A 13094-nucleotide genomic window follows, 5' to 3' on the forward strand; every position below is an offset into this window, starting at 1 on the left:
ATAGTATGCTTCAAATAATCTGCTAAACCTTAACTGTGAAAAAGTGCATGCCTAATGCGTGGTGAAACTCCATGTATACACAGTCTACTACTTTATATTTGCAGGATTAAGTGATACGTTTGTCCATTTTTGGGTTTGATCGTGTTGATTACTTTAACATTAACAATCAGAGAGAAGTCCTTACTAGCGCCAGAGGAGATTTGATAACATCTGCTACAATGTAATGAATGTGTGATTTGACATTGATTGAAGGTATTTAGTATTCTTTTATATTCGGCCCTTTTCATAATATTCTGAAATACTAGGTCAGACCAATCATTGTATCAAATAACATTGCAAATGATAGAAAAGTCCTATAATTTACACTAATTCATGAATCACACATCACTCCTTTCTGTAACAACTGTCATTAGAGCATGAAAAAAGGTTAATCTGATTATTAGGAATGGACAATCCCAGAAATGTTTAGATAAAGGCTAGATGTACATTTATATCGCACATCAATTATTTTAATGGAGAACTGAGAAGAGCACTGCAGAGCAGTTTAAAAAAAATAAGTACATTTATTGAGCCATCAGTAAAATTAAAATTATTAGCAGACCAGTGATTTTCATTCAAAATAGTTGCCCTCAAAGTAAATTCACATTTATATGTAGTAAGTGAAACCCTTATGTTCTGAATATACAAGATATGCCAGGTTGTAAATGACAGCTATAGAGTGGTATATCATTTTCAAAGATTTTGAAGGACGATTCAAATAAACATACATTTATGTCATTAAAAATATTATGTGATACTGTGGTTAGTTTCTTTTTCATCTAAGAGACAAACGCTCTGGGAGTGGCCTGATGAGGGACCTCGTGAAACCTCTAGAGGCCACCATGTCTGACACCAATGCACTAAACTGCTAGAATGCACACATGCAATTTAGTATAAATGATGAAGAGTTATTCTCTTTTGAACATGAACACTTATACTGAAACATCTCTCTAGAGATACACAGCACTGGTTGCGCCAACCATGATGCAAACCTAAAACATATAATGTAAGTAATGATAGTATGCACCACATTTACCATAATGCTTCTGAACCACCTGGGTGTTGGGATGTCAGGCAGTGTGCTCCCTGCCTCTTTAGTTCGATTGTGCTCCTCTCAGCTGGTGATCTAAGAAGTTCTGGTTGATGCACCTGTGCTCAATAAGTGGTACAGAGACCAGAGAAGTCTGTGAACAGCATGGCCAGCACCCTTAAAATGAAGTGTTACTCTCTACTGAAGAAGGAAACTTATACTGAAATAGATGTCTTGAGGTATAGAGCATTAGCTGCACCAACCATGGTGACAACTTTAAACTGTACTTGAAATGGTATCATGCACTACATTTACCATAATGAATCTGAGCAACCTGGGTACTGGGACGTCAGGTAGGGTGCTCCCTACTCCCTTTGTTTAATGTTGAAAGTAAAAATGGCTGCAAGCACATCACCCTCTCAATTTAACTTCTGTAGATAAATATGGAAAGCAATTCAGTAAAACACATATTTAATATTCGTTAATAAGTCATCCTATAACTGCTATGATAAGCATGTGACTCCGTTGCTCCCCCCAGATTACCTTCAGCCCTGATATTATGGACGGCAGATGACGTTAGACAGGTGGGATGGCAACTCCATGGTGACCCTTTCGTTATTGTTCTGGGCCTGCTTATTGGCCCAGGACCTATTACACTGACTGCCTCTCTTGCTAGGTGATAACTTGACTTTTGTGGGATGCCTTTAGCTGTGCTCAATTTGAGCCGTTCATTGCAAGTGAGGGCTACTGGAACTTATTTTTGGTGACCACCACTTATTTATTTTTTTGTAATCCGAATTTGAACTGAGGAGGAGAGGGGAAAACACACAGATAGGAAAGACGGAGGAAGAGAAAGACGGCAAACAGTCACAAACTGAGAAAGCAGTAACTTGCACGAGTCTTGATAAAGGGGTCTGGAATGTTTGGCAGTGGTTTAAATAGGCATGAGGTGGATTTAAGACTACCATCCTTGGTATTTGATGCATGGGTGTTTAATTGCATAGGCTGTGTGGTACTGAGCAGAATTTTAGGCACCAGCCCTGATTCTTTTACAAACTAAGCACTGGCCCTCAGTGTGAGGTAATGTAATGAATCTTAAGTACTTATGCATCATAACTGTTCTTATGCCAGGCAGTCTGCTGCCCATTTGAATTTTGTTCACACCATATACAATTGCAAATGGATGAAAAACTATACATTATTCTCAGGATGTGTTATGCCTCCAAAGTAATCTGTCATCAATGTTGTGATTTATTGTGAAGCGATGAATTGAGGTTGTGTTGAATTGAGTGCCAGTGTGAATGTACTGAGTTTGACAAACAAGGAATGCTCTGATTTAGGGCAACACTGTGTTCAGATGAGTAAATCTGAATCTACTGAGAAACAGCAAATTGTGAATGCTCAAGGTGTCACACTAGCAATGTATTTCAATGGGGCATCCTTTGAGTGTACAGAGATAAGACAATGTGGGATGATACAGGGATGAGGCAAGCTAGGAGTGTGCTGGAAATTATCAATCTGGGTATGCACTAGGTGGATCAAATGGGAATATGGCAGGATGGGACAAAATGGAGGTGTACTTGGATGGTGGTTAATGGGAGGTTACTGGGATGAGATACACTGAGATTTCACTGGAGTAGTGCAAACTGTGCATGAACAGTAAGGGGTGTAACGATGAATGGGGCTGACTGGAAGTGCAGTGAAATACACCTCCTTTTCCTGGTCTCAAAACCCCTTCCAGGACTCACCAAACATCTTGTTCACTACAAAGGAGTCACTAACCTGGAAGAGGCCTAGGAACATGCATAGAAGCAAACCTGAATGCACTGGATGAGGAAAATATGTAGCTTACTAACAAGTAATGGCTGGCATTGTGGTATATGTAGAAAGGGACATATGAGAGTGTGCAGAGATGGAGGGTGTTAGGGATGAATTCAGAGGAGCGTAGAATGTTTATTGGATAGGAAAGCTCAACAAGTACTGGAATGAGATAATATAGAACTGCATCCTTATATGGTATTTCCATTGTTCAAGCAAAGAACAGACTACCATGGGCACAAGCAATATAATTTGAAGGGCAAACATGGAGTCCACTGACATATGACAAACTGAGAGTGAACAATAATAGGCTGAACTGAGAGTGTAATTAGATGAAGCATCTGTGAAAATACTGGAAGAGACAAACCAGTAGTGTACTGCAATTAGTAGACTTAAGGGTGTACTGAAAAGAAACTATAAGTAATGTGGCATGTTGCAAACTAACAATGCACTGAAAGGAACAATGTGAAGTGCACTTGGATGAAGCAGACAAAGGAGTGGATTTACTAAAAACTCACAAAGTGCAGTGACCAAAGCTGCTGTGTTGTGTTGAAGAGAGGGAGAGAGCAGGGCAGTGCCACATCTTCTAAGATACGGTGCTGCCATGCTTTCTACATAGAGCTAGCACAGAATCAGTCTGCAAAACACCATGCACATGCATTCACACCAAAGCAGAATTGTTTCTGTGTGGTGTGTGGCCTAGGTTTTGAGCTGGAACAGTAGCCTTCTAGTACAAAGTACTATGATTAGACAAACCTTAAAAAGGGTACCCATTTTGGATGTGTGCTGTACAGTGCGCCACTTTTCTTAAATATGCCCCTTTGTGCTGGGTTGCCGATGTGCCCCATAGTGTACAAGGATGGGGCAAACAAAATGTACTGGAATCAGAGATACTGTGACTATACTGGGCTGGAGCAACTTCGGACTATACTGGCAAGGAAGGATTTTACTGTAAATCAGGAGGGACAAATGCTAATGAGAGGAAACATAAGGGAGTGATCTGAGAGGCATATTCAGGAGTGTACCTTCAAGAGCTGAAGAGAAGTGCACTTAGAAGGGGAAAACAGGGAGTGTACTCAGCAGGGACCTACTATGAGTAGACTGGGAAGGGATGAACTGTATGGATACTAGAATAAAAGCAATTAGGGTGTACCAGGAGGGGGCAGCAAGAGTTTGCTGAGATATGACAATATTGGATTGAAGCAAGCACAAAGGATCCTGAGATGAGAAAAGTGGGAGCATACTGGAGCATCCCAAACAGAGTTTACTGATGTTAGAAACAAATAGCACTGTACAGGGACACAGCAGGCTTTCAAATGTACTGGATGTGTCAAAATGGGAATGCATTATCATGGTGTCAACTGTGAGTGTACTAAGGGAATGAGGCAACTTTGCAATGTACTGGGAATGGCGAACCATGCTCTGTGCAGTGATGGGACAAATGGGACAGAACTGAGTTGTAACAAAGTTGTGTGTATTTGTATATGGCTTACAGGTCATCTAGTAGGATAAGGCAAATTGATGTGAGGAGTAGAGTGATGTAGCAGAAATGTTAGTACTGTCCCTCATATCACACTGATCATCAGTATGTGAGAGTTTATGCATTCTGTTAATTCAAGTACTAATGGTTTGAATGTATAATGAAGCACAGAGAGGCCATGTCAGTGTGCATTTACCTTAGACTACTCACTGAAACCTAGATAGTATCAGGGTTAAATTACATGTTTGAAGAATTACTCTGTCATTATGTTATATTTTGAAGTCTAAATCAAAAGTTTACATTAAAACAATATCGAATTTCTAATGAAAAGTGTTTTAAATAAGTGTGCAAAAATGGGGAAATATAGTTCTGAGTCACAGTGACTGAAATGTATTGACAAAGTAATTCCATGTTAAAGCTATTGTAAGAAGAATGCTAATAAAAACGTATTAATGCTAAAATCATAGTTTACATATTAAGAAGGTGTTTCATTTGAATGCATTATTGAGCTGTCTCAATTAGTTTGCATTAGCCTAAGTGAGGCCTGCTAGGCCCTGTATTGCATGATTGCGCAGAAATGTCAAGTTATCTTGCTGACGTGTATCTCTCTTCCAGACTTAATTCCCGTGAGAAGGATAGCTTAGTAATAGGTGTCTAGATGTCAGTTGTTCTACATATAGAGAGTATGAAAAGACATCCTTGAAGATGAAACATCTTGGACTGTGGACTGACAATTTAAACACTTGTTTCAATCTTGCATAGAAGAGTACAGATGGACACCGTTCTCATGACAAACCTGGTAAACCATATTGATCACATGATCAATTTATTTTGGTTGTTGCCCCTTCAATGTCGGTGGACTGATAAACTGACAAATCATTTTGCCTTATGAACTTTAATACACTGATAACCAGCTGGACTTTGTTCAGATCGCAGATCAGAATCCCAGAAGAGAAGAAGCCGAACCCCTTTGCCCTGTATCCTGAATGGTGGCATCTTCCTCTCTGCCCCTTTGAAATGCCTTGCTGAGACTTAGAGATTTCTCCCTAACACTCAGAAGAAGGCTCTTGGCCAGGCAGATGATATGCTGACATTTTCCCTGCTCGTTTATTCTTTACCCATCTTAATTAGAGATCTGTTGCCCAAGATTAACTTTTCCCAAATTCTTATTGCCATTTTTGTTCCTTTTGTCTTTTGCCCACACTTATTCCACCCGCACATGTTATCTCCTGATTGGATAATCTGTAGGGTTTTCAAATGTCCAAACTAAGCTGAACTTTAGTTATTTGAATTGCTGTGATACTTATTAAAACTGAGCAATGCTTGCTTTCAGTTCACCAGATAATTTAATTGATGTTCTGTATTGTTTTTGTGAAGTGTCTAGTTCTCTTAATATTAGTTTGCCTAAACTTGTTCTGTCGGCTTGGCCAGCCTTTGGTTGTACTATATCTCTATAACTTTTTTCTTGAGGATTGTCTACATGACTTTGAGCTTAGATTTGTAATAAAAAACCCTTAACTTTATACCTGACTGGAGTTTTCCTTGTATGGCCACATGGGTCACTGTGTAATATAATTGGTGTGTATTGAAAGTTTGTTGTTTGGTTTTGCGCACCCTTATGCTGGGTCCAAAGATCCATTGATGGGCATTGATTCCTGCGAGGGAAGAAAATGCCCCAGCAAATCTGGAAGCAGAGAAATGGTTAGCATCATGAGGGGGGAGAACCATTTACGTTTAGTGTTAGGGAAATAGGATTAGTCCCATGTGAGTGCCCAGATCAAAGTTTGCCCACCCTGATTTCTATCCCATGGTCTGTTCTGAAGACTGCTGAACTTCCAGCATCATTCCTGCGAGACACTGATGCTGGAGTATTAACAGGGTTTTGAGCTTGCATTGCTTGAAGTGTGATGTTGTGAAGTGTTTTATGACGTCATTGTGAGCTGCGCTGGTATGGGTCAGTTGGTGTGAAACCGTGCTGGTATTGGTGGACAGTGCTGCGTTGCTATTGGTTGAGAACATTGAGGGAAAATGATTGTGGGATTGAAGTTACTTCCTGGTTCGAACAGTTGCATAGCCATTTCAGCTATAATTTTATACACGTTATTTTAGCAAGCCAGGCCTGCCTCTGTGCACTTTAACCTAGATATGTTTTATTTTCGCTTCATTATATTATTTTAACATTAGCCACATTCGCCTAGGTCAGCACTACGTTCTTAAACAATACTTTTCTTTCACTCTGTGATTTTCTCAAGGCTGCAGTAAGATATGTTGCCAGCAAAAGTGGTACGCTTTGTCTCCAATGTTCACAGAAACATACATACTCTTACGTGGGATCCTTTCTTTGAACATCAGATGTTTTATTATAAAAACACTACTTTGTATGTTAGAAGGAGATTCCAGCCAGATGACCATGACTGTATGCTGATTGCCAATTGCTTTGCTACAGCGGCTTATGTAGACTACAGGCCTCTTGCTCAGGTATGAGGGATGACATCTTCCCAGGGGGAACCTGAAGGGCAGAATTAGAGCTTAATCATGCTGTGCTCTAACATAGCTTAGGTATGAACTATCCCTAACAACCTTAGTGTCAATATGGTAGCGTTATTCTTGTGTTTTACTCTCCTTGTCACAATTATAATCTTATTGTGCTTCATTGTCCTGGTTATTGCAATACATGCTTTATTATCTAAGATGCAGTTACTTCAATAAAATCCTATTGAACTATGCTCTGCCTCTGATTGTCCTTGCATATGTGGGACTAATGTATCTAAAAGAAACAGATGAGGTCTTAGTAACCACGATTCACCTGAGGAGTCATTTATGTCATGCGCCCGGTTGCCCCAGTCATCCCTGCTCCTGGGTGGAGATGAGGCACTGCTAGTTGATCTGGTGTCCCCTGGTGCGTGATCAGACTCAGTCCCCTGCAGTACCAGTAGTCTCATTAGGATAATGAGAACCTACGCGACAGAACAAAATGTTATTGTGATGCATTGAATGCAATTGAAAATGAGGTTTTTTAAAGAGAGCATTAAAAAGAGATGTGTTTATTCCAGTTAGAGGGGGTATAGAGACCCCACCTGAAGGTGCACCAGGTTCATTATGTAGCATCCGAAAAATATTTCATGCATGTGTATGGCTTGAACAATGGTGCAAGGTTAGTGAGAAAGAAGTTGTATTAGCATTTCCCTGTTATGGAAGTTTTAGGTTAAGGGTTGTAGATAATCTGAGGCAAGTTTGTTATTAGATGAAATCACCTCAGAGACCCACACAATTTTAAGTGCTTATTATTTGGGAACACATAGCGCATCAGAAAATTACAACTGAATATGAGAAAAGTATGGAGAAATCATTTAAGACCATTGCTTAGACAAGACTCCTGCCTTGGCATTGATGTCTGAAAAGGAAGAAAATGTTCCAACAAATCTGGTAGCAGAGGAAGGGTTAGCCCCAAGAGGGAGGAGAACCATTTGAATGTAGTGTTAGGGAGATAGGATTGGTCCCATGTGAGTGCTCAGTTCAAAGTTTGCCCACCCCAAATTTGATCCCATGGTCCGTTTCGAAGACTGATGAAGTTCAAGCATTGTTACTGCGAGAAACAGATGTGTGAATATTAATAGGGTTTTGCACTTGCATTTCTTTTGGCCTGAAGGTTGCAATAAAGTGCTATGTTGTGAAGTGTTTTGCAGAGTTGTTGACTCATGTGACTGTGGCACTTTTTGCTAACAAATGTCTGCAGTTGTTATTGTTGATGTGTGCATTGTGGCCTGAGATCCCGGAATAACCGGTTGAAGACACTTGGGGCCTGAATTACACTTTTTTAGTGCCACATTTGCATAATTTGTTGATGCATAAGTGGTACAAACTTACAAAATATAATTGAATTGTGTAAGTTTTCACCACTTTTGTGTCAAAAAATTATGCAAATGCGGCGCTAAAAAAGTATAAATTAGTCCCTTGGTTCATTTATTGTCTGCAGTAAAGTGCTTGTCATGAGACATCGTTAACAGTGCCAAAAGTCTCACTTGAGAGAGTACCGGTTGTGGCTGGTAGTAAGTGAATCCTAAGGGCACATGGAGGATCTGTATTAACCGGAGGGAGGTTTACTGGTCAAGTTTTACTCTTTGTGTATTTGTGAAAGCTATAGCTGGAAAGCGTTTCTCCATATAGCTCTGAAGTGTTTGAGTTCCTATCCAGTAGTGTGCAGACTGGTTGTTGGTGTCTTTGCTCACAATATTTTTGCAGTTGGTGAGTGTGAGCGATTGTGTGAGAGACAATTGTGAATCGACTGTATTGCATAAAGGAGTGAGTGTGAAGTTTTCGTGTGCCACGCAGGTGTAGGTTGGTTGGCATGAAGCTGTGCTGGTATTGGTGGACAGGGGGGCATTGCTAACAGTTGGGAACATCGAGAGAAAAGGATTTTAGGATTGGTTACTTCCTGATTCAAATTACAAGTAATTGTGATTCAATTAATTTGATTGAAAATGAAGTTCTTTAAAGCGTTAAAGTGTGTTTTAGTATTTCTCCGTTATGGAACTTTTAACCTAAGGATTCTAGGTAATCTGAGGCAAATGCCATATTAGATGAAACCGCCTCTGCGACCCGCACAACTTCAAATGCTAATTAATTGAGAACACATAGCACATCAGAAAATGACAACTAAATAGGTAACAGAAAGCAGAAAACATTAAAGACAATTGCCAAGGCAAGATGGGATGAAGAGCAGAAAGCTTGTAAAGCAAACATAAGTGAAAGAGTTAGTATGTATGCAACTTATTCCGATGAAGTTGGAGAAAGCACAAAATCCAAAATTAAGAAGACAGGAAAAGCAGAGCAGACAACAGATATCAAGGATAAAAAGACAATGATGTACGAAAGTGACTCGGAAGATGAGTTTAAAATCAGATTTTGTTAAATCGTCTGCCAAAGTACCATTCAGTTGAGGTAGGAGCAAGAAGTGAAGCTGCACACAATGTAACCCTAAGTGTGCCTACTGCTCCAGTTGCACAAACCTAAAACAGATAGTACAAGGCACATCTGCAAATTCCATGACAAAAATTTCCAAAGTGAATTAACCAGTTTAGAGTTTTAATACAGTTCAGCCTTTGCCAAGTCCTGTTGTGAATCAGACTGTGCCAAATTCTAATGTGACCCAGTCGGTGCAGACACCTTGTGCTAATCCATCTGTGCCCAATTTTATTCCAAATCAACCAGTGCAGATGTTCAGTCCAAGTGAGTCAATACCAAATGTTTCGCCATCCCAAACAGGACAACGTTTCAGTACTGTCTTAACAGGACAGAATGTAGGAATGACAATTCCTCAGAATAACACAAATTATTTTGTCCAGGTGCAGTAACAGTTCTGGTGACCATAAGTCCTTTTGTTCCCTTGTATGCTCCAGGTACGTCTCGAAGCAACGCACATTTATTAAATGTCTTGACAATTCCTGATACAACCATTGCATCTGCTGGGATGTCACTGATTGGTATGCAGAGATCAGTATATTTTAACAACTCAGAAATAGAGAGAACATGTGCTATACTGAGACTGATAACCCCTACACAAATTGCAGACCCAACTCCAATGACAAGTCAGACAGGATTTACCTGTGATGCGAGGATTACACAGAGGGCATCACCTTATTTTGTGGCAGAACAGAGCAGACCCCGAAAGTTAATTGCAGTACTTCACAAGGAAGGATACCCTTTAGCATGTTAAAGAATAGGTCTATTTTTAATACCCCAAATCAGCAGACTGTCAGCTTTTCAAGAGCAAAAGCATTGCCTAATAATTCTGAGTTTATGAGGTTTCACTATGCAACAATTGATTGAATGGCTAAACAATTTGAGTCCTAAAGGTGTAAGAGGTATAACAAACTGAAGAGTCCTCAGAGAGAGAGAGATCAGTGAATGTGCCCAGACTGAAATTGAAATTAAATGAAATGGTATTATGAATGTTAGACACTGCCCAATTAGAAACCTATAGAGAAGAAAAACTGAGGTTCCTGACCAAAGACATTACACAATGTGCAGTACAGGGTTATGAAAGATTAGCTGAAGTAGCTGAGAAATATGATGTGGATTTGGAGAAATCAAAGCCCTTAAAGAGAAGTTACAGATTGGAGTTAAGCACAAAAGATACATTTAACATGAGATCCCCTGGAATGAAAATGCACATTAAAGTATTGATTAACTATATTCAGAAATGGGGTGCTAAACATAGGTGGGCAAAGAAAATAGATCAGAGGGGAGCAAAATCGAACGTGCCTCCGGCAGGAGCAAATCAGTGTGAGACAAATATAAAAATTGTGCCCATGAGAGAAATACCAGGTGGAGGTTGTGTTCATGTACCTTGGAGTATGAGTGATATTCTGTCATTCACAAATAATTACCCCTGACTGAAAAAGAAACCAGTGGAATGGTAAAAACAAACAGAAAGATTTGTGAAACTTTCAAAATGCCTGTTGGAAGATTTGAATACGTTGTTGGTTCCGAGTGATTTGTGGACTGAATGCAAGGTTAATGTTAATTGGCCAGACCGTGAACCCCCAAGAGACCCTGTAATGGTGCATCATCTGACGAAGTGATGAAAAGGTATTACAAGGTGATTGTGTTTTTGAAAAACAAGGAATCTCTGAAAGACATTGATTGTCAGAGGACTGACAGGACGACTCCGAAATCAAAGGAGTTGATTCATGCCTAATATGAGAGATTGTTGCAGGTCTTCAAACATTTCATGGATACAGAAACTACAGAAGCCAAAGATGTGGGTCATATTGTATTCAGATTAGTACAGGGACTGAAACCAGACATAAATTAGATGATTCAGCAGCATTTGATTTGTTTGGCAGAACAAACCTATTGATGAAATCCTGCGGTACGCAACATACTGCAGCGATTAATTGGAATTGAAGCAGAAAAAGTTGAAAGAGAAGGTAATTTTCATGCAATTGAAAGCTGCACAGAAAGTTAGTCAAAGCGCACAGATGATGGTGGACATTGGTGGTGTGTAAGGAGTGCAACAGCAGGGAAATAATGTCTTCCAACTTAGAGGTATAGGATGTGGTGTTCGGGTAGAACTGGTGTTGTTGTTGCCCAGACTTTAAAAAGGACTAATTCATGTCATGCGTGCAGACATTTGGGCCACTGAAGAAGGGAGTGTCCACTTTATAATGTGAATAATCAGATACAGAATAATTGAGTTGCTCAAGTACAAGGCAATAATCAGGTTAAATTTCAAAGAGTTCAAAGACACCAAATGTAGAATGTAAATGTGTCCCAAGGACAGCAGATGAAAATACTACAAACCCCGATGACTCAACAGCAAGTGATCGTTCCCACAACTGAATCTAAATCAGATTGCCAATGCAAATAGGAATCAGCTAGCATCACAGTTTCCCTTAATGGACCGGAGTGATGAGGAAGATTCAAAAATCCTTCAAGCAGACAGATCAGATGACGAGAATTGCATGCTAGGTGCATCTTTGGAAGAAGATCAACATAGTCTCTATGCAAATGCTGATGTAATGGGCCGCCATGTTTCATTTCTGGTTGACACCGGGGCTACATATTCCACTGTCAAAACAGCAGAAGTACAAAATTTTCCGCTTTCAGGAAGGAGAATCAAAGTTGCAGGAGTTGCAAATGAACGGTTGACTAATCCTGTAACTTAATCTGTCCCCATAAAAATAGGCTCCTTTGAAGATGAGCCCCAATTTGTGGTCTGTGATTCAAGTTCCATAAGCTTGCTTGGGCACAATCTACTGTATAAGCTAAAATGTTCTATTAGTGTTAGGACTCGCACTCTCACACACACACTTCTTGCTGCCACCCTCACAAAATAAATCAGCATGTATGAAGAAAGATGAAACATGTCATGAATGTGTTCACAGCACAGCACTTCCGTGTAACTTGTGAGGAAAACAAACTTCCGTCTGAAGACTGAATATTACATTGCATGTTTGTTTATATTGATAAAAGCAAGTGTTGCCACATTTGTGAACTGTGTGCCAAGCGGTTTATGGGGACATCAAATTCCTTCATATGAATCATCAGAAGTGTTTGAAGACTCATCACCAGCATGTGTCTGATGACTCATCACCAGCACAGCATCGACACCCCTCACATTGCACACCAGTCTATAAATAGAACTGCCATGGTGTTCCCTGTGCTTGGCTTTGAGTCTTCATTCGCTTGCAGGTGTTCCCGGTTCAGCTGGAGTTCCCTGATTCTTTCAGGAGTAATCTTTTCAGTGCGAGGCTTCATCGGAGCTTCCCTCTCTGGAGTGGATTACTTTTGCAGCGGCTGGAGAATTTACAAGTAGTATTCCATCTTCCTCAAATAGTCTAAACATTCCAGGAGAGGTCGGTTTGTGAGTAATTCCCCTCTCGTCTCCCTGTTTTTAGCCTTCTTGAGGTTAGTGACCTTTTGGTACATTATGAAAGACATTCATCGACGCTGAGAAACCCATGATACAATACAATGTTTCAAAGACAGCTTGAGAAGTATTTTTAAAAGCAGCATTGAAGTTAAGTGTTGAGAACTCCTGAAAGCATTGCCCGATATCTATGCAAAATTAATAAAGCTTCTGTACTGTTGGAAATAGGGTCTCTAATTGGCAGTCCGTTTACACCCTGTCCAAGTAGGGACCCTCACTCTAGTCAGGGTAAGGGAGATTGTTAGAAATGGGGTCTTTAGTCGGGTTACCCCCTGTCCAAGCAAGGATCATCA

This window comes from Pleurodeles waltl, chromosome 5 (assembly GCF_031143425.1).
Source record: "Pleurodeles waltl isolate 20211129_DDA chromosome 5, aPleWal1.hap1.20221129, whole genome shotgun sequence".
NCBI lineage: Eukaryota > Metazoa > Chordata > Amphibia > Caudata > Salamandridae > Pleurodeles > Pleurodeles waltl.